We start from the raw sequence: 22,774 nt of genomic DNA on the forward strand, positions 1-22,774 counted from the left end.
TTGGCGGCCAGGTAGGAGAAGGACCTTCCTCCTGTGGTGGCTCTTCGGATGCGGGGGACGGCGGCGAGGGCGTGGTTGGTCGATCGAAGCTGGCGTTTGGGAGCGTAGAAGTTGAGGCGGCTGTTGAGGTATCCTGGGCCTTGGTTGTGTAGGGCTTTGCGTGCGTGGGTGAGGAGCCGGAAGATGATTCTCTTGTTGACCGGGAGCCAGTGCAGGTCTCTCAGGTGTCCAGAGATGTGGCTGCGGCGGGGGATGTCCAGGATGAGTCGTGCTGAGGTGTTCTGGATCCGCTGGAGTTTCTTCTGGAGTTTGGCGGTGGTTCCGGCGTAGAGGGAGTTGCCGTAGTCCAGGCGGCTGGTGACGAGGGCCTGGGTGACCGTCTTCCTGGTCTCGGTGGGGATCCATCGGAAGAACTTGCGTAGCATGCGCAGGATGTTGAAGCACGACGAGGAGACGGCGTTGACTTGTCTGGTCATGGAGAGGGAGGAGTCCAGGATGAAGCCCAGGTTGCGTGCGTGGTCTGTAGGTTTGGGTGCGCTGCCCAGGGCGGGGGGCCACCAGGAGTCGTCCCAGGCGGAGGGTGAAGATCCCAGGATGAGGACTTCCGTCTTGTCCGAGTTCAGTTTCAGGCGACTGTTCATCATCCACTTGGCAACGTCTGTCATCCCTTCGTGTAGGTTGGCTCTGGCGGTGGCGGGGTCGTTGGTGAGGGAGAGGATCAGCTGGGTGTCGTCGGCGTAGGAGATGATGTTGAGGTTGTGCTGGCGTGCGATGGCTGCGAGGTGGCTCATGTAGACGTTGAAGAGTGTTGGGCTGAGCGAGGAGCCTTGAGGAACGCCGCAGATGACTTCGGTGGCCTCCGATCTGAACGGGGGGAGGCGGACTCTCTGTGTCCTTCCGGCGAGGAAGGAGATGATCCACTTCAGTGCCTTCTCCTGGATTCCGACGTTGCTGAGGCGCTGTACTAGGGTACGGTGGCAGACAGTGTCGAAGGCCGCGGAGAGGTCCAGGAGGATGAGGGCCGCTGTTTCTCCGTTGTCGAGCAGGGCTCGGATGTCATCGGTAGCTGCGATCAGGGCGGTCTCGGTGCTGTGGTTGGCCCGGAAGCCAGACTGTGAGGGGTCGAGGTCGATGTATACATACATTTTTAAGCACTAGCTCTTATTTTTCCTCAAGAGATTTTAATCCAGTACAAGAGTGAGCAAACCACAAAAGGGCAAAAGAAGGAGAGACAGAAAAACTTGAAAACAGTGACAAAGGGAGAAAGCAGGGATGAAAGAAAACCTGCAAGAGTGAGATGAAGAGGAAGGGGGTGTCTAGTGGTAGGTTAAAGAGGCGTGGGGTGAAATCAAGACATTGCAGCCTTAGTATTTGGCACCCCAATTTTAAAGTGCACCAGTTGCATGACTCCAAGAAAAACTTTGGGCTCCAGCGCTTATTCTTTTACAAATTAGGCACTGGCTCTAACTACCACAATGGAGCAAGGCAGCATGCTTGTTCTGCAGAAAAAAAGTTGCACAAGTTACTACAGGACCTGATACAACTGTTTTGAAGATGTTGCCGAGATGGAAATCAGCAAACTGCTTATGGATGTGAAGCACACAACGGTAAAGGAGCAAAAGAACTTAGTAGCAACAAAGGCTAAAAGGCAAAACAGAAGATAAAAAAGGAGTTCAGTGGACAAACGGGTGGGGAATCGATAAAGGTAAAAAGAGCAATCAGGGAGGGATTTCAAATGCATAGTGACAAACTGATGGAAAGGAGGCAAGTCAAAACCACCAAGAGACACTGTCAAGCACTGATTCAGTGCCTGCACTATCCTCTTATAGTTACTGATCCATAAGACTCCATAAATCTCTTTCACAGCCCTGAACTGAGATCTAAATTACCTTCCATGTTCCTGTCCTCCATACTCGTCACGTTTGACCTCTTCTGAACTTAAAGGTCTGACCCCTACATGCATGCGTATAGGTACTGTGTCAGCTTGATCTTTCCTGAAATTCTTGACAGGTTATGCCCACCACTCATGCATTAGCGACGCTGAAACTCCTAAGTCTCGCTCAGGCTGCGTTTTTACTTGTGGCTCACTTACTTCATTATGGGTCAATGGTGCCACTGGGACCATCGTCTCTCACAATAGACTAGTGTCAGACCCTTTGTGAGTGTGCTCGGGCAGAGCCTTTGTGATGTAAAAGTGTGGTAGGGGACAGATCCTCTCCCTTATCAAGTCAGAGATGGCCCATCCTGCCAACACCAATGCTCCTTTGTCTCATTCTCTTGGAGTAATATACAAAGACCAACTGCCAGCTACACCCAATTATGTGACCCAGGTTAGGAAAAGAAAATGCCAAATTTTTAAAAGTGCCATTTCCAGAATTGTGACTTAAAATCCTACTTTACAATTAAAGAGGGTTTTAAATTATAATTCTATAGACACCAAACTTAACATCCCTACATGCTCCCAGTTCAAAGTTGTCAAATGTAATAAGTTAAGCCCATTTTATCCTATGGGGAGGCAGTCCGTCCAGCAGTGAAAAAATTATTTAGGAGTTTATTACAACCAGGACATTCAAATCTTAAAAGTACATGTCCAACAATTTGAATATACTGCGCCCTGCCTTTGAGCGGTTTAGGGCCTAACCTAGGGATGACTTATTTGTATTAAAAAATAAGGGTTAGGCTTGGCAAAAGTTTTTTTTTTGACAGGTTGAAATGGCAGTTTAATGTGCACACACCGGCTGCAATGGCAGGCCAGAGACATGGTTAAAAGGCAACTTGAGCGGTGGCATGATCAGTGCTGCAGGCCCACTGTTAGTATTGAAATTACTGGCTATGGGTTCATTTAGTACCACTTTGCTCTGGACTTTAGCATTGGTTATCAGGGGTAAAGTCCTAAAAGCCAACAAAAATGGGTTCAGAAAACAAAAGGGTGCAGGCAAAAGGTTTGGGGGTGACCCTACAGAAAGGGCCAAGTTCGACAGCCGCCATAACGTTTTTCCAAAAGTCATTGTTTCCTTAAATGTTGGGACATCCCTTTACTAGTCATGCCGTTACCACAAAATTGTGTGGTAAAGGCATACGTGGTAAAGGCATGCGTGGTAAAGGAATGCATTGTTCAGATGCATTTGTTGTTTGGGCAGAGTTGTAGAGGCATGCGTGGTTTAGCCATGCATGCCTCTTTCATACAACCACCCAGGATTTGTGCATTTCCCTAGTGGGAGCAGAGAAAAAGGTGAAAAGTTGCTAATATTTTGATTTTGATTGGTAAAAATTTGAGAAAAAGTGCTGTGTGTGAAAGTGTATGTTTTTAAACAGCATCCGCAAAAGGTTTGTTATGGGAAGATCACCTTGATTTCCCCTTTCAGGAAAAAAGTTGTTAATAAATCACTCTTTAGGTCGATCCTAGCGGCAGTGCGCATGCACTGCTTGCCCTGCAAGACTGCTGTAGTGGAGTATGGGAGAGAAGCCGTGCCCACTCTCCTCCCATATTTTTAATTGGCTTGTGTCATTGTCTTTAGTAAATGCTGCCTTTGGATTCGTTAATAGGCTTGTTAGTCCCTCCTTAGTACCGCCCTTGTCTTCATTTGTAACCTCCCATGGCTACTGGCCCCTTTACTTCGTTTTTTACAGGGGACCTGTTATTTAGTCTGTAAGCACTATTCATTTTATACAGTTATGCGCTGCTTCAGCTGAAACCGCTTGTGTTTTTTTAAGCATCATGGCCTCCCCCGTAACATGGGCAACTGCTTTCTTTCACTTTAACCCAGCATTATCTTCTGTCTGTTTCAACCCTCCAAGTAAAAGGGATTTATAAATGATTAGCGAACTAGGCCATGTGGATTCCAGGTAGCACATAATCCTGTGCTAATGGACTGAAGCTGACAACAGCACATCTGTGTTATGAGTCATCTGCACTAAAGCCACCTGACTGTTTGTTTTCGAAAGCCTGTTTTATTAACAACAACACCACCACCAACAATACTGCCACCAACAATACGACCACCTCCACCAATACCACCACCACCAATACCACCATCACCACCAATACCACCACTACCATCAATACCACCACCATCAACACCACCAACACCACGATCAATACCACAAACACAAATATCACCACCACCACTACCACCAATACCACCACCATCAATACCATCACCTCCACCAATACCAACACCGCCAACACCACCACCAATACCGCCACCAGCAATACCACCACCACCAATATCACCACTACCACCAATACCACCACCACTACCACCTTCACCACCAACACCACCACCACCAATACCACCAACACCAACACCACCACCACCAATACCACCAATGCCAACACCACCAATACCACCACCACCTATACCACCCTCTATACCACCACAACCACCAATACCACCAATATCAACACCACTAATACCAACACCACCAATACCCACCAATACCAATACCACCACCGTCAATACCAATACCACCACCAATACCACCACCATCACTAAGACTACCACCACCAACACTACTACCAATACCAACACCAATACCACCACCACCAATACAACCACCAATACTAACACCATCAATACCACCACCACCACCACTGCCAATACCACCACCACCACCAATACCAACACCACCAATACTACCACTACAACCACCAATACCAGCACCACCGCCAATACCACCACCTCCATACCAATACCACCCCCACCAATATCACTACCAATACCACCACCAACAATATCCCCATTACTAATACCACCAATACCACCACCACCAGCCCCACCAATACCAATACCAATGCCACTACCACCAATACCACCACCACCAATAACACCATCACCAATACCAATACCACCACCACCAGTACCACCATCACCACCAATACCACCACCAAAACCACCACCAAAATCACCACCAATACCACCACCATCAATACCACCACTAATACCACCACCACCAATACCTCCACCACAGCCAATACCTCCACCACCAATACCCCACCACCAATACCCTCACCAATACCACCACCTCCAATACCACCACCAATACCACTGCCACCACCAATACCAATACCCACCCTGATGCCACCAATACCAGCACCACCACCAATACCACCACCACCAATACTGACACTACCACCACCAATATTACCACCACCAATACTACCACCACCAATACTACCAATACCACCACCACCAATACTACCAAGACCACCCATACTACCAATACCACCACCACTAATACCACCAACACCCCAATACCACCCCCACCACCACCACCACCAATACAACCAGCCACCACCAATGCCATCAATACTACCATCACCACCACCAATATCACCACCACCAAAACCACCACCACCAATACTTACCAATACCACCACCACTAATACTACCAATACCACCTTCACCAATACCATCACCACCAGTACCAGCACCAACACCATCAATACCACCACCATTCCCAATACCACCACCACCAATACCACTACCACCAATACCGATACCACCACCACCACTACCACTACCACCACCACCAATACCAACACTATCAATACCACCACCAATGCCACCACCACCAATACCACCATCACCACTGCCAATACCACCACCACCACCAATACCACCACCACCAATACTACCGCTACAACCTCCAGTACCAGCACCACCACCAATACCACCACCACCACCAGTCCAATACCATCACCACCAATACCGCTGTCAATACCAATACCACCACCATCACTGATACCACCACAACCTATACCACCACCACCAACACTACCATCAATACCAACACCAATACCACCACCGCCAATACAACCACCAATACCAACACAGTCAATACCACCACCAATGTCACCACCACCAATACCGCCAATACCACCAACACCAATACCACCACCACCAATACTACCACTACAAACGCCAATACCAGCACCGCCACCAATACCACCACCACCAGACCAATACCACCACCACCAATACCAGTACCACCAATACCACTACCACCAATACCACCAATACCACCACCACCAATAAACCATCACCAATACCAATAGAACCACCAAAAATACCACATCACCACCAATACCACCACCAAAACGACCACCGCCAACACCACCACTAATATCACCACCAACTATACCACCACCACCAATACCACCACCAGTACCACTACCACCAATACCACCACCAATATCACCACCACCAATACCCCCACCAATACCACCACCACCAATACCAACGCCACCACCAATACCACCACCAATATCAGCACCACCACCAATACCACCACCACCACCACCAATACTGCCACTACCACAACCAATACCACCACCACCATTACTACCAATACCACCACCACCAATACTACCAATACCACCACCACCATTACCACCAACACCCCAATACCACCCCCACCACCACCAATACCACCTGACGACCACCAAAACTACCATCACTACCTCCAATATCACCACCACCAAACCCACCACCACCAATACTTACCAATACCACCACCACCAATACTACCAATAACACCTTCACCAATACCACCACCACACCATCAATACCACCACCACCAATACCACTACCACCAATACCGATACCACCACCACCACTACCACCACCACCACCAATACCAACACCATCAATACCACCACCAATGCCACCACCACCAATACCACCACCACCACTGCCAATACCACCAATACCAATTAACATATAGAAACGCCAGTGCTGCCACTTTTCTTAAACCCTTTACAATAGGGAAACAAATAAAACAAGTCCCTCTTATCCACTCTTTCCGTCGCATGGAGTAATTTGACGTAGCCTCCCTGAAACAACTAGAGGGATCTGATCCAATTCAACAGAAAAAGTAATTTTTTGAGGATAACAAATCAAGATCAGAACACTATTCAATAATTGGAAAATCTTCACAGACCTGAGGAAGCGACCCCCAATAAGGCGTGCCGCGCCTTGACTTTTTAAACATGTTAAGAGAGAGGTCTCCATGATTCTGTTCTTGTGTCAGAAAATATATTTTCGGTCCTGAGGAGAATCCCTCGAAAGAAGGGATTCGAAACGCGTCGATCATGACACTTTAGGCCAATCAAGCGGTTATCTTTTCAAGATCTGTATTGTTCTGTGAATTTATGATGGCCTTTGTTCATGTAAGGATTTCGTTAGGGTATTCCAGGGAGGGTTTTTGTGTGAATGAAGAGAGGATGATTGTATGAATGTGAGAATGAGTCCAACAAAAGTACAAATGGGTCACTTTTGGTGTGAGTGATAGGGACATTGTAGATGAGAGTCTGTCACAAAGATAACACTGATTAGGTCCCAAAGGACATATTTTCTTTTTTTGGGGGAAGAAGAGTTGTTTGTGAATCTTTCAAAATTGGTAAAAATAAAACAGATCAATTCAAACTGAAAGAGTGGTTTAGAGGGACTTTTTTTATTTGTTTCCCTTTTGTAAAAGGTTAAAGAAAAGTGGAAGCACTGGCGTTTCTATATGTCAATTGTTATTGTGGCGTGGCCTTGCTGAGTGTGAACCAAACCCTTTTTTGGTAATTCAATACCACCAATACCAGCATCAAGAATACCAAAACCACTACCACCAATACCACCAATACCACCACCACCAATAACACCATCACCAATACCATTACCACCAATACCACCACCAAAACCATCACCAAAACCACCACCAATACCAACACAGTCAATACCACCACCAATGTCACCACCACCAATACCGCCAATACCACCAACACCAATACCACCACCACCAATACTACCACTACAAACGCCAATACCAGCACCGCCACCAATACCACCACCACCAGACCAATACCACCACCACCAATACCAGTACCACCAATACCACTACCACCAATACCACCAATACCACCACCACCAATAAACCATCACCAATACCAATAGAACCACCAAAAATACCACATCACCACCAATACCACCACCAAAACGACCACCGCCAACACCACCACTAATACCACCACCAACTATACCACCACCACCAATACCACCACCAGTACCACTACCACCAATACCACCACCAATATCACCACCACCAATACCCCCACCAATACCACCACCACCAATACCAACGTCACCACCAATACCACCACCAATATCAGCACCACCACCAATACCACCACCACCACCACCAATACTGCCACTACCACAACCAATACCACCACCACCATTACTACCACTACAACCACCAATACCAGCACCACCACCAATACCCCCACCAATACCACCACCACCAATACCAACGCCACCACCAATACCACCACCAATATCAGCACCACCACCAATACCACCACCACCACCACCAATACTGCCACTACCACAACCAATACCACCACCACCATTACTACCAATACCACCACCACCAATACTACCAATACCACCACCACCATTACCACCAACACCCCAATACCACCCCCACCACCACCAATACCACCTGACGACCACCAAAACTACCATCACTACCTCCAATATCACCACCACCAAACCCACCACCACCAATACTTACCAATACCACCACCACCAATACTACCAATAACACCTTCACCAATACCACCACCACACCATCAATACCACCACCACCAATACCACTACCACCAATACCGATACCACCACCACCACTACCACCACCACCACCAATACCAACACCATCAATACCACCACCAATGCCACCACCACCAATACCACCACCACCACTGCCAATACCACCAATACCAATTAACATATAGAAACGCCAGTGCTGCCACTTTTCTTAAACCCTTTACAATAGGGAAACAAATAAAACAAGTCCCTCTTATCCACTCTTTCCGTCGCATGGAGTAATTTGACGTAGCCTCCCTGAAACAACTAGAGGGATCTGATCCAATTCAACAGAAAAAGTAATTTTTTGAGGATAACAAATCAAGATCAGAACACTATTCAATAATTGGAAAATCTTCACAGACCTGAGGAAGCGACCCCCAATAAGGCGTGCCGCGCCTTGACTTTTTAAACATGTTAAGAGAGAGGTCTCCATGATTCTGTTCTTGTGTCAGAAAATATATTTTCGGTCCTGAGGAGAATCCCTCGAAAGAAGGGATTCGAAACGCGTCGATCATGACACTTTAGGCCAATCAAGCGGTTATCTTTTCAAGATCTGTATTGTTCTGTGAATTTATGATGGCCTTTGTTCATGTAAGGATTTCGTTAGGGTATTCCAGGGAGGGTTTTTGTGTGAATGAAGAGAGGATGATTGTATGAATGTGAGAATGAGTCCAACAAAAGTACAAATGGGTCACTTTTGGTGTGAGTGATAGGGACATTGTAGATGAGAGTCTGTCACAAAGATAACACTGATTAGGTCCCAAAGGACATATTTTCTTTTTTTGGGGGAAGAAGAGTTGTTTGTGAATCTTTCAAAATTGGTAAAAATAAAACAGATCAATTCAAACTGAAAGAGTGGTTTAGAGGGACTTTTTTTATTTGTTTCCCTTTTGTAAAAGGTTAAAGAAAAGTGGAAGCACTGGCGTTTCTATATGTCAATTGTTATTGTGGCGTGGCCTTGCTGAGTGTGAACCAAACCCTTTTTTGGTAATTCAATACCACCAATACCAGCATCAAGAATACCAAAACCACTACCACCAATACCACCAATACCACCACCACCAATAACACCATCACCAATACCATTACCACCAATACCACCACCAAAACCATCACCAAAACCACCACCAATACCAACACAGTCAATACCACCACCAATGTCACCACCACCAATACCGCCAATACCACCAACACCAATACCACCACCACCAATACTACCACTACAAACGCCAATACCAGCACCGCCACCAATACCACCACCACCAGACCAATACCACCACCACCAATACCAGTACCACCAATACCACTACCACCAATACCACCAATACCACCACCACCAATAAACCATCACCAATACCAATAGAACCACCAAAAATACCACATCACCACCAATACCACCACCAAAACGACCACCGCCAACACCACCACTAATACCACCACCAACTATACCACCACCACCAATACCACCACCAGTACCACTACCACCAATACCACCACCAATATCACCACCACCAATACCCCCACCAATACCACCACCACCAATACCAACGTCACCACCAATACCACCACCAATATCAGCACCACCACCAATACCACCACCACCACCACCAATACTGCCACTACCACAACCAATACCACCACCACCATTACTACCAATACCACCACCACCAATACTACCAATACCACCACCACCATTACCACCAACACCCCAATACCACCCCCACCACCACCAATACCACCTGACGACCACCAAAACTACCATCACTACCTCCAATATCACCACCACCAAACCCACCACCACCAATACTTACCAATACCACCACCACCAATACTACCAATAACACCTTCACCAATACCACCACCACACCATCAATACCACCACCACCAATACCACTACCACCAATACCGATACCACCACCACCACTACCACCACCACCACCAATACCAACACCATCAATACCACCACCAATGCCACCACCACCAATACCACCACCACCACTGCCAATACCACCAATACCAATTAACATATAGAAACGCCAGTGCTGCCACTTTTCTTAAACCCTTTACAATAGGGAAACAAATAAAACAAGTCCCTCTTATCCACTCTTTCCGTCGCATGGAGTAATTTGACGTAGCCTCCCTGAAACAACTAGAGGGATCTGATCCAATTCAACAGAAAAAGTAATTTTTTGAGGATAACAAATCAAGATCAGAACACTATTCAATAATTGGAAAATCTTCACAGACCTGAGGAAGCGACCCCCAATAAGGCGTGCCGCGCCTTGACTTTTTAAACATGTTAAGAGAGAGGTCTCCATGATTCTGTTCTTGTGTCAGAAAATATATTTTCGGTCCTGAGGAGAATCCCTCGAAAGAAGGGATTCGAAACGCGTCGATCATGACACTTTAGGCCAATCAAGCGGTTATCTTTTCAAGATCTGTATTGTTCTGTGAATTTATGATGGCCTTTGTTCATGTAAGGATTTCGTTAGGGTATTCCAGGGAGGGTTTTTGTGTGAATGAAGAGAGGATGATTGTATGAATGTGAGAATGAGTCCAACAAAAGTACAAATGGGTCACTTTTGGTGTGAGTGATAGGGACATTGTAGATGAGAGTCTGTCACAAATATAACACTGATTAGGTCCCAAAGGACATATTTTCTTTTTTTGGGGGAAGAAGAGTTGTTTGTGAATCTTTCAAAATTGGTAAAAATAAAACAGATCAATTCAAACTGAAAGAGTGGTTTAGAGGGACTTTTTTTATTTGTTTCCCTTTTGTAAAAGGTTAAAGAAAAGTGGAAGCACTGGCGTTTCTATATGTCAATTGTTATTGTGGCGTGGCCTTGCTGAGTGTGAACCAAACCCTTTTTTGGTAATTCAATACCACCAATACCAGCATCAAGAATACCAAAACCACTACCACCAATACCACCAATACCACCACCACCAATAACACCATCACCAATACCATTACCACCAATACCACCACCAAAACCATCACCAAAACCACCACCAATACCACCACCACCAATACCTCCACCACAACCAATACCTCCACCACCAATACCACCACCAATAACACTACCAATACCACCACCACCGCCACCAATAATGCCACTACCACCACCAATATCACCACCACCAATACCACCACTACCAGTACAATCAATACCACCACCGCTCCCAATACCACCAATACCGATACCATTGCCACCACTACCACCAATACCACCCCCACTACCACCAATACCACCAATACCACAACCACCAATACCACCAACACCAACAATACCACCACCAATACCACCACCCCAAGATCAACATCACCACTACCACCACCAATACCAACACCATCAATACCACCGCCAATACCACCACCACCACTGCCAATACCACCACCACCAATACCACCACCACCACCACCAATACCACTTCAATACCAATATCACCACCAATACACCACCACCAATACCACCATCACCAATACCACCATCAATAGCACCACCACCAATGCCACCACCAATACCAATAGCACCACCACCACCAGCACCAATACCTCACCACCAATACCACCACCACCAATACCACCACCACCAATACAATTCCACCACCACCAATACCACCACCTCAGTGCCTGTCGCTCACTAGTAGTAGCAGGGGCACTTCACGAGGCCGGAGCTGCAGCCGCGATGATCCCTCCCTCCCTCCCTCCGTACCTGCCATAAAGCACAGCCAGTCCTGCACCAGCTGGAGTGTTTTTATTAGGCCAAAGATCACAATGACATTACGCAATGCCACACTGCACACTCAAATCACAGAGAGGGCAGAAAATAATCCCCCTTCCCACTTTTTCTCCAGAGCCGCGACAGTGTAATCACAGGGCAAAAGGTGTTGGAGCGCTTTGTTAGTGTTTATAGCTTGGATCATATGTAACTCTCACTTCACACTTTGTGTCTGTGTAATTTACAACAGTTACACATCTTCTTCACTGCACTATTTACCACTACTTTGAAGACGTCGCAGGACGGTCTCTTCCTCTTATATTTTCAATATAACAAGCGGAATAGAAGGTCCTTTATTGCTATGCAATAGGTCTCGCATTTGCGAGAGTTTAAGCCATTAGTAATGTAAATGACAATCCCTTTGATTTATGTTTTAAAACCCAAAACATAAATAAAAGGCATTGTCCTGTACAACGCCAATAGCTCAAACTCGAGTGAATGCGAGACCTAATGCATTGCAATTGCTTGTTTGTCACACTTATTGCAATTTTTAGTATTTTTTCCTAAGTCAAAATTCGGAGTTTAGCAAGGGGACATTTACGTGTTCCCAAGCTCTGAATTTAGGGGGTGGAGCCTATTGCAAGAATGTAAAGTTACTAACTGTAACATGTAGGCAGAGTTCTCCACCACTGAAGTGTAAACTTTTCCCTACACTTTACTACAGGGAAATATCCAAGTTTATTAAAGTTTTAAAATTATATATATATATTTTTGCGCTAAATATAAATGGTAACTGGATGTAAACATATTAAAAGTGATTAACAATAATTTAAATGTGAGATTAACTGTTAATATGTTATTATATGGGTAAATAAAATATTTCAAAATAAATTATAATTACATTTTATTGTTAGATTCTTTTTACATGAAATAAAATGCCATTATATTTTTTAATAGGTTAAATAATGTAATTTATTTTTAGGTCCTTTTAGGTTTTATTTTAAGTTCCTACCACCATTGTTTTCTATAGACTGTACTGCTGGACTTACTCTATGCTGGAGTACATTTATGACTGTCGTGGGGTCTTTTTGGCTACAGTAACAATAGAAGGGCAGTTTGTAAATAAAAAGGGGCTTACTCTTTTGTGGAAGGGGTGTATGTCTCTTCCTGAACTCCTCTCAAACCCCTCTGTATCTCCTCCTTACTACCCCCTTAACATCTTCCCTTTTTCCAGCCACTCCCCTCAATCATCCTACACATACTCCTAAAATGTATACTTACATGTGGGGGATCTCCGCAGTCGGGCGGAGATCTACACGCGCAAGAGATAGGTGTGACAGAGCATTGACCTCTGTATGTAGGTATGCAAATAGCACTTTGTAGTATATTATTAGCAGTATTGTAGCACTACTAAAAATACTACAATATGCAGGTTTTCATCTGTAATTCTTTGCCCTCATAGCTGATTTATAAATGTAATATACTGCTACGCCCATCATGATTTTCTGGTTGCAGGGATATATATTGTTGATTGTCCAAAAATAAGTATAATCAAGAGATAAAAAATGAGCTGTACTTCTAATGATTCTTCTTTGCATACTATGCATCAATTGACATGATAAAATCTCAAATTTGAAAAATGAGTATAAGGGAAATCTATGCATTATTTAATGAGCCCAAGATAATGAGATTAGAAATAGTAGTTACTTGTATAGCTCTGAAATTAGGATTTCCCACAGTATCATGTGATTCAGGGGGCATGCTGAAAAATGCAAGGAGGTGGAGCCTAATGTGTTCCATCATGCACACTCTTACTTTTGCCATCGAAAAATGGAGAGAAAACCAATTGATGATTAAACTACTATTATTTTGTATTTTCACAGCTCTCCTCATAAAAATAGTACTGCACTTTTGTACCTGAGTCCATTGTCCCACAAATCAACAAGGGAATATCAAATTGTTCTTGTTCAAATTGACCCACTATGGAGGTATAGGTAGCTGCAGTTTGCCAATGCTCTTTTGCTTGCCCGACACCCAGGGAAAAACACCAAACATAGACCTTCCTGAAAACAAGACACTGATGGAAGCCAGGGTGGCAAAATTTGCATGACTCTCACTAAGTTTCTTACAGAAAATGCCATGTAAATATCGACATTTGACTAAAATCACAGACTTTCCTCATATTTCTGTGATGGAAAGTCTCAGATTCAGTGGTGATTCACAAAAATTCCACACACACTGTGGCAACACTTTTTCAGATAAATATGCTACTACATTTGTGGCTAGGCCTTTTGGCTACGACAGAAAATGCACCAAAATGGCAAAACGGAGATATACAGATTTTACTGCTCCAGTATTTGGGCCTTGGCTCGGCCAGCACCAACAGAAACTTTGCAAAACCAGACTTTTCTGAAGACTAGCGGCCCAGGGGAGTCAAGGGTGGTGAGACTTGTATAGGCCGCTCTATGTTTAGTTAAAACCATGGATTTTCCTCACATATCTCTGAGGGAATATCCCAGAATCTGTGAGAATCAGCAAAATAACTAACACTCTTATTACACATTTCTCCTGAAAAAAATGGTATCCCACTTGTGTGATTGGACATTTCACTCACAACAGCAAAGGCTCCAAAATGCAGGAAGCAACACCATCATTTTCCTGTTGAAATTGACCTGGAATTTGGAGCTTGGCTCAGCAAGCACAAGGGGAAACCTAAAAAACCCAGCAATTTCTGAAATCTCGACATAGAGGAGCGGCCAGGGTGGATGTGGTTGGGCCTATTGCCTGCAACAGGAAAGGCCTCAAGATTCAACAAGGACACATATGTGTATTTTCCTGTTAAAATGGACCCAGTATTTGGGCCCTGGCATGGCTTTCACTAAGAAAAACAGTATAAACACAGACATGTCTGCAGAGGCCAGTGTGGTGTGACATGGATCCCTCTATGTTTTTTTTTACCAAGAATGTCCTGCAAATATCGAAATGTGGCTAAAATCATGGATTTCCCTATTATCTCTGTGAGTAAAAGTCCTGGAATTTGTGGGGATCCACAAAATTACTATCACCCACTATTCCCATCTTCTTCTGATACAAGCTGATCTCACTTGTGTTGCAGGCCATAGATCCCGCAAAAGTAAAGGACTCAAAATGCAAAATATAAATATTAAAATGTATCCATTGACATGGACCCATTCTAAAAATGTGTGTTGTTGCACTATTTTGATACAGGATCAACCAGGACCCAGGGAATACTGTCAACTGCGTACATTTCTGAAAACTAGACACTCAGGGGAGTGCAGAGTGGGTTGACGTGCATAGATTTACTAGGTTGGTTTTCAAACATTAAACTAGGTTAGGGATATGGCCGAATGATTTGACCCACCAACCTGCACCCCTCTTCAACCTCTTAGGGGGAGGCAGAAAGATGGTTAGGGTCTTGATGGGTGGGGGTACAGCTCAATGCCTGGGTAGGCCGACCAATACCCCGTTTCTTTTTATAAATAAATGACCTTTGGAGTCGAGCGGGCCTTCCCAACTTCCCTCCCCCCCACATCTCCCTTGAGGGCAGATTGGGATAAAAAAGGAAAACAATCTACTTGAAGCACCAAAGAGATGTCCTCCCTTCAGTGGGAGACAAGGTGTCACGTCCTCCATACTGATAACACAGGGCAGAGGGTTGTGTATATATCTCATCCTCCGCAATTAAGAAGTTTGTATCCTATCATTTAGGGTTCTGAAGTTCCCTATGTGATGACAAATGTTCAATGTGTTTTTCTCAAGGTGCTTTTATGCAACAGGTGCAGCCAATTGACAGAAAGCTCACCAGCAGAACTAAAAGTGATGTAATGAGAAAAGATCCTCAACATGTATAGTCACTTCCACTAGTGGCCTCACCCTAAATGTCCCTAGCAATCCTGATGGCGCCATTAACCAGCCCCATCAGAATTACAAGTAGAAAAAATTCACTGGGTAAAACTCCAGGGGGAAGTGGCCAAGAGAGATACACGCTTTGACCCCATGTTATTCTCCAAAGACATGTGATTGGGAGAATATTTGCCCCTCTGGATAAACTGAGGCAACAGTATCTCTAGCTCCGGAAAAGGCAGGGATTTTCTGTCCAAAATCAACTTCACTTATAATCTTTCCCTATGGGTCGTGCTCGGATGATTTCAGTGGTGCTACTGCTAATAATGTGTCCAATTTGTCATATGGTGACACAGTCCAAAGAAACCCTACGCCTGCTTAATTTAATTGTAATGCATGTGCTGTGCTCCAGTAAGAAAAGTGAATCTAAATCAAAATATCATCTTTTTATAAGTTCTTCACCAAAGCATTCCAATGATCCAATTCAAAAGGCTATAGCCCATTTGTATCTTGCCTGTGGATAGTGACTGTTGATTTAAAGACCTTCCATCACAAAGAACTGACTGAGAATGACCATCACGTCGATCTCAAGAGCTTTCATTTAGCTTTGGCTATCAGCTGTTCCTTCTTATGCTCAGATCATGTTCTTCCTACCAGAGGCTCTCCACCATGAGCTTTTAATGCAGACTCTCTTGGACAATACAGGAAATCAGCTTGGACGATGGACTGCAAGCTGCTCCCACTGCAGAGTGGGAGCAGGTTGCAGTGTCTGATTTATAGTTGAGTGGTAAGAGCAAATGTAGCCGTTTCTGTAGGAAATGATAAATCTAATTTCTGGCTGCCTACAATCATATGAAAAAGGAAAGCAGTAAAAAAGTCCATGAACCAGGACTACAAGCTCAATGTTTAATAAGCACTGTGGATAAAGGCAGTGGTTAATCATCTTAGGTCCCAGCTACAGACAGCTGCAGCTTACTGTTGCGGACCTATTGCTTCCAATGCATCAATGCACATATATATAGAGCCTTCCTCTTACAGCCCTACTCTGGAAACCTCTCCCGCCATATGCAACGGCCTGGCAAACGTTTTCCAGAGGCAAATCCAATCCATTTATGACATGTTCTAAGTGCCTCCTTCATCTGACATGGCTGGCTCCATGGAACATGTTATTAAGTTACTTAGTTCTAAACCCCACCATACACTCACATAAAACATCCCCTCATCCGCACCACACATAGTCTATCAAGTGCTCCCGCGTATCCGTAGGTCGTAGCACGCCGTACCCCGTAGAGGGGTACGATGACCCCAATGATAAGCATGACACCAAGGGGCCTGTTGGTGTGGGAGGGGACCTAAAAACAAGGAAGGTGTTCCCCAAATGCTGAGGATATACCCAAAATGAGTGGTATCTGTTTGTTTATTTCCATGGAACATGTGTCAGACACCAACATAAGGAAACTGGTTGCCTTTCTTGCTTTGACCTTAGACAGTATCGCCGATATTCTGAGAAAAATTAAATCTGGCTCTCCTTGTGATCCGGCTCTCCCTTGTTTTCTTTTCAGATTTGCAGAGGTGATTCCTCCCACCCTGCTTGAACTACCGAATCTCTTGATAACCACAAGAATTATTCCTGTGGAATGGAAACATGGCATGGTCATACCCATCTTGGAAAAGCCCAACCTCAACCCTGTTGATCCTAGACATTTTTGTCTTATTTCCCTTCTGCCTGGAATTAGTAAAATACTCGAAAGGCACATCAACCTCAGGCTCTCAGAATTTTTAGAGAAAAATTATTTGTTGCATCCCACACAGACTGAGTTCCATCCGGGTAATGGTACAGAGACTGCTCTTCTGGCAGTTGTAGAAGAAGCTCTTGGATTAGGGAGGCACTACAGAAATAATCTTTCTTGATCATAGCTCAGCTTTCAATACTGTCAACCACCATATTTTGGTTGATAGACTACAGAAATACGGTATCAATGGACCACCCTAGCTTGGCTTAGGTCCTTCTTGGTGGATAAGACTTTCCAAACCTTCCAGGATGACTGCACATTGATCAGTTGCTCCCTCAAATGTGGATTACCTTAGGGCTCTTCAATAAGCCGCACTCTGTTTAATGTTTACGAGACCTTTGTTGACATTGTCCTCCCTTTTTGGATCTCCATAATGTCTCACGCAGATGATACACAATTGGTCTTTTCTCTTTCTAAAAGCTATTGTTGAGTCTCCCAGTCCCTTAATCCATGTTTAGAGTTGGTCGCTAATTTGACGAAGAGCTCCTAACTTAAACTTAATGGAGACAAAACAGAGCTGATGATCCTGGGCAATAACTCCAAGCGACCCTTCAATCTGGCTTGGCCCAGCTGCCTTGGTTCTCCTCCAGCTCCCAAACAGGTTATAAAGAGCTTGGGAATGTGGCTGAATGCATTTCTTCAATTTGATTCCCAAGCTGATAAATAGGCCGCCGACTGCTACGGGATGCTTAAGCTGCTGTGCAAAATTCTTCCTCTTCTGCAACCCACTTCCTAAAGACTGGTTGTCCAGTTCTTTATTCTTTCCTGCCTGGACTACGGCAATTCTCTTTATCTGGGATCACCTAAAGCATCAATAAAGAGGCTGCAAATAGTTCAGTATGCAGCTGCTCAGATGCTGTATCATATTCCGAGACATCTTCCTTCCCGACAAGCTCTGTGATCTCTCCGGTGGCTTCTTGTGGCTGAGAGGATTAAGTTCAAGTCACTTTGAATTTGCCCATAGTGCTCTCTGTGATGAAAGAACTTTGATCACCCACCCCCTGCTGTCTTTCTACACTCCTGCGAGATCGCTGCGCTCCACTAATGCCTTTCTCACTGAAGTCCGTGCTATTAAGAAAGCTAGACAGGGAGGGCGCGCCTTTTCATTTAATGCCGCTAAGCTGTGAAATAGCCTTCTGCTTTCTATTCACTCTGTTAAAAAAGCACTTCCATTCCATAAACTACTGAAAATGTGGCTCTTCCAAAACAGATCTTTGTAAAATTTCTGTATGGCCAGTGTATTCCTCTGTGATGCACTTTTATCATTGAGAGGCCTACGGATAACTATGCGATTTATGAGTGCTTTCAGAATGGAATAGAATATTTGGAGTATGCTTTGGGTCAGCTACTAGTTCATGATAGGATGGCTTTGTTGTCTAATATGTTGTATCCTATCACTACTGACTTGAGGGGACACTTATTTATTTGTCTTTCAGCACTCCATTGGAGTGCATGTGAGTACATATCTTTCCTTAGTTTCTCCCCCAACTTATTCCTTCTCATCTCACAGTGTGCAGCCTTGTGTACTCTCTATTTACTCACCTTCTCCCACTCCTCAAAGTCCTCCGTCCAGCTCCCCATTTAAGGGCCCGATGTAGGTGGCCATTACCGGTCGTAACGGCCGAATTCGGCCGTTACTGACTGGTAAATGGGTCATTGAGATGTAGGGGTCCGTTTTTACAGAATTGGTAAATTTACCGAATCGGTAAATTTACCGATTCTGTAAAATACCGAATCGGTAATTTTACCGATTCGGTAAATCTCACATGTAGGTGGCACTGCAAACAGTGCCACAGGCCTTTAGGAGTCGGTATTTTACCACCCAATCCAATTGGGTGGTAAAATACCGAATCCAGGTGTGCATGCACATCTGTGCATGCACACCTGTGCCATGTGACACACATGCCTGTAATTGGGGTGCCAGAGGGTGTCAAAGTGACACCCCCTGCACCCTTGCAAAATTCGGTATTTACCGATTTGGTAAATACCGATTCTGTAATGCCCATTGATTCCTATGGGCTTCAATGCCCATAGGAATCAATGGGCATTACCGATTCGGTATTTACCGAATCGGTAAATACCGATTCCTTCCGATTCGGTAATTATAAAAATTAAATTACCTACATCTGCCCTCCTCTTTTTTACCACTTCTTAAATACCGATTCGGTATGAATCGGTATTTAAGAAGTGGTAAAAAAGATTTACCTACATCGGGCCCTAAATGATTTATATTCATAATTATAATTCATATTATAATATTAATATTGACGGAAAGTGGGTTACTGATTAAGGGGATGAAACTCTACTCAACCACAAACCTCAATTTCTGTCAGGGTGAAACACAAACAAACCCCAAATGAACATGTGCTTAACACTGTGGTATCTTGGCACAAAGCAGTCAGGCTTAACTTAGAGCCAATGTGTAAAGTGTTTATGCAGCAATTCCAACATTAAAAAAGTGAAAACACACCACAAGAAAAATCCCACACACATTTTGAAAAATAGAGTTGCATTTAATAAATGATTTGAGGCCATATTGACAAAAATCCAATCAGCAGAACTGGAGTTCTGCAATTTTAAAACTTTGAGTAAAAGTAGTGTCTAGAAACATAAAGCACCACCTGTGTTTATATGGTCTTGCCGGACCAGGACACAGTCACAGGTTCAGGCTGACCTTGATGCATACACAGCGGCGGCTACAATGAGGCTACGGACTGTGATGAGGAGTCCTGTACTTGGAATGTGTGCTCAGCAGCAGTTCCAATGCGGAGTTGCCAAGAGGTCCATGGCAATGCATCAGGTCTGTCATAGGACCACAGCTGGGCTGGCAGAGCACCTTCAGGCCCACGTCTAAGGGTCCAGGACTGGGGTGGCACCTCTTGGAGGGGAGAGGATTCAAAACTGGCAGAGTCCAGGTGCTGGGGTCAACGTTGTGGGAGCATGTTCTCTTTCTGAGGTTATGATTAGGAGGCCAGCCAACTGACCCTTGGAATTACTCTGGTGGTTCTAAATCAAGATGTAGGTCTAGTCCTTCATTAAGGCAGCAGGGCAACAGGGCAGCAGAGTTGTATTCTTCTTGCAGAGCAGCACAGCAGTCCTTCTGAGTCTTCCACAGGCCCAGAAGTGTACTGAAGAGTTGGGTCTGGGGGTGCCCACTTTGAACTAGGAGAATGTTCCACCCCCAGAGATGCTTGGAACTTCCTGCCTGCTTGTCCCAGTCTCAGGTTGTCTGGGGTCACAATAGACTAGTGTCAAACCCTTAGGGATTGTGCTCAGGCAGAGACTTTTTGATGTGGAAGTGTAGTAATTGACAGCTCCTCCCCCTCAGAAATGGCCCATCCTGCCAGCCCTTATGGCCCTTTGTTTCTCTGGAATATGCAAAGGCCAACTGCCAGCTGCAGCTAGTCATGTCATCCAGTAAACAAATGGTTAGGACAAGGAAATGCCAACTTTCTAAAAGAGGTATTTTCAGAATTGTGCCTTAAAATCCAACTTTACTATTAAAGGGGTCTTTAAATGACAATTCTTTAGACATCAAATTTGATAATCCTACCTGCTCCCAATTGAACGTTATCATTTATAAAAATGTAATAAGTTAACCGAATGTTATCATAAGCAAGAGGGAGGCCTTGCAGTGGTGAAAAACTAATTAAAGATGTCTTCACTGACAGGACATGTAAAACTTCAAAGTACATGTCCATCTTTCTAAATATACTTCACACTGCCATACGGGCTATGTAGGGCATACCCTAGGGGTGATATTTGTTTCAAGAGAAAGTTTTGGGCCTGGCAAGAGTTTTATCTTGCCATGCCAAATGGCAGTTAAAAATGCACATACAGGCAACAATGGCAGGCCCAAGACATGTTTAAAGAGCTACTTGAGTGGGTGGCACAATGACTGCTGCACACCCACTAGTAGTATTAAATGTACAGGCCCTGGGTACAAGTAGTACCACTTCACTAGGGTCTTACAAGTAAATTAAATATGTCAGTTGGGTGTATGCCATTGTTACCATGTTGAAAGGAGAGAGCACAAGAAATGTCAGGTCCAACAATTAATATTATTACTATTAATATATTTACGAGTGCGAGGCAGCTGCAAAGTGCTTTTGGACATTCACTTCATTTGTTTGCAGTCCTGTCTCTTTCCTTTTTTACTTTTTCTTACCTAATTCACTACTCTAAAATGGCGGATAACTAAGCTGGAAAAGCAAATTAAAAATGGCAACAAAGCCACTAGTTCATTATGACGCACACACACTTATGGATCACAATGTATGTGTCATACAAGCATCATGACATATGCGCTTGCAAACATATGCATCGGAGACCATCTTAGAATGACTTCATGTGCTCACCTGAGGCCTGAAGTACACATGTACCACAATGCATGTGTACACATCAGTGGTCATTGTGGAATGGCTTTTTTCTAATAGAGAGCCGATTTCAAGATGCCAACCATGTATTTGCATGTGTGTGGATGACTTATGACTCATGTGTTTCTATATATTTGAATGCACCGGAAGCCATTTTGGCAGAATGCCAATGCAAAAGAGCATTGACAAAACCAATACTTCAGCCTTTAAGAGCCTTTAAGAGCAATAAAGGTTGGCTTTGCCATTGCTTCTTTTTTCAGTTTGCTGGTGTCTCCCTTCAATACAAATGAAATAAACGTGAACTGCCCTTTCAAGAATATGCTATCATATCGGCAAAGCGCCAGCTCACTCCAGAATAACAATGGCAATTACAACTACTGCCT

The 22,774-nt window shown here is 44.4% G+C and overlaps 1 protein-coding gene across 2 annotated transcripts in view; it reads left to right on the forward strand.

Annotated features, from left to right (window-relative positions):
- The window catches only part of LOC144829528 (SH2 domain-containing protein 1A-like), a 600,010-nt gene that overhangs the window by 371,536 nt on the left and 205,700 nt on the right, over positions 1 to 22,774 (forward strand). The gene's annotated exons all lie outside the window — the stretch shown is intronic.

This window comes from Lissotriton helveticus, chromosome 4_1 (assembly GCF_964261635.1).
Source record: "Lissotriton helveticus chromosome 4_1, aLisHel1.1, whole genome shotgun sequence".
Taxonomy (NCBI): Eukaryota; Metazoa; Chordata; class Amphibia; order Caudata; family Salamandridae; genus Lissotriton; species Lissotriton helveticus.